Here is a 1,323-nt window from a genome sequence, read left to right as displayed (position 1 = left end):
TATATATATATATATATATAATTGTGTGTAGTCATCCTATACCTAATCCAAATCCATAAAACTCACATACAAACTATTCAGTGGGTGCAAAAATAATAAACTTTTACTTTAGTATGTGAATATTAATTAGTCTAATGATGATGATAAAAATAATACTATTAATTAGTCTAACGATGTAGTTTTTTTTTTTTATCAAAAGTAAATATTGAGTTATCGTATCCACAAAGATTTGAGAGATATTATTATTGTTTAACAATTAATACAATTCTAAGTGAAAGGTTATAAATGATTTGTTCAGTAACTTGTAATCGGATTGTAAAAAAACGATAAAAATATTGAAAATAATAGGGAGATAGAATTTATGGGATTAAATTTCATTAACCACTTGCTAATGCATCTTAATGATGTGTTACATATATCGCAGTTACCACAAATTTCATCATCATCGCTATTCACCCATTATTAATTTCTTAATAATGGTGAGGGATCAAATGTCTGGTTTAAACATTGTTTCCTTGACGGTTAGCCAAGACGCTTGTATTAGCAACCAACTCTTTGTGACTATTAAACCTAAATCGATTTCTTGGATTTAGATTCAATAGATGTTTATCCTAAATCAATATCTTAACAGTATTTTCAAATAACTTTTCAAATCAAATATCATATCATGATTTATTAAGTCATAATAAACCATAAAATCAATAATAAACATTGATATTCATGAATAACTAGAGTATATATAACTTAGATAAAAAGAGATACGAAAGAGTATGGTTAATTACATTTAATACCAACAAAGAGAGAATTTAGCTACTTATTGTCATAGTAGCTTTACACAAATGAGAAGAAATGAGATGAAATAGCATCAATGGTTGATTCCTCTAACCTTTACAGCTTTGATGAACTCTGATCTCTGTGTTTTGCAAATCTCCCTCCAATTCCAGATCCTTCAAAATGACAGTGCTAAGTTTTATTTCTAGTGACAAGATAAGTGTCATTTCATTAAGCGAAATTGCATTTCACTTAGCGAATTGATGTTTCTTCACCATCAAGCAATTGCTAGTTGTACAAAAGTGTTTTAAACCGCCTTGATTCGCTAAGCCAAATTGATGCTGCAAAACTCTATGACTTTCTGTCTTGCATTCGCTAAGCCAAAGTTCTGCTTGTTTAACAATTTTCCTCAACCCTATTTTTTCATTTCTTAGGTTAAATGGTCCTACTTGCTTTCTTCCTTGAGGGCTTTATTAAATATAGCATCACCATATCTCAAAATCTATTCATCAAATATTTACAATGATTGTGAAAAATCCAAATGTTTTCTTT

The sequence above is a fragment of the Cicer arietinum genome, chromosome 6 (assembly GCF_000331145.2).
Source record: "Cicer arietinum cultivar CDC Frontier isolate Library 1 chromosome 6, Cicar.CDCFrontier_v2.0, whole genome shotgun sequence".
Classification (NCBI taxonomy): Eukaryota; Viridiplantae; Streptophyta; class Magnoliopsida; order Fabales; family Fabaceae; genus Cicer; species Cicer arietinum.
This window is presented reverse-complemented; position numbering follows the sequence as displayed.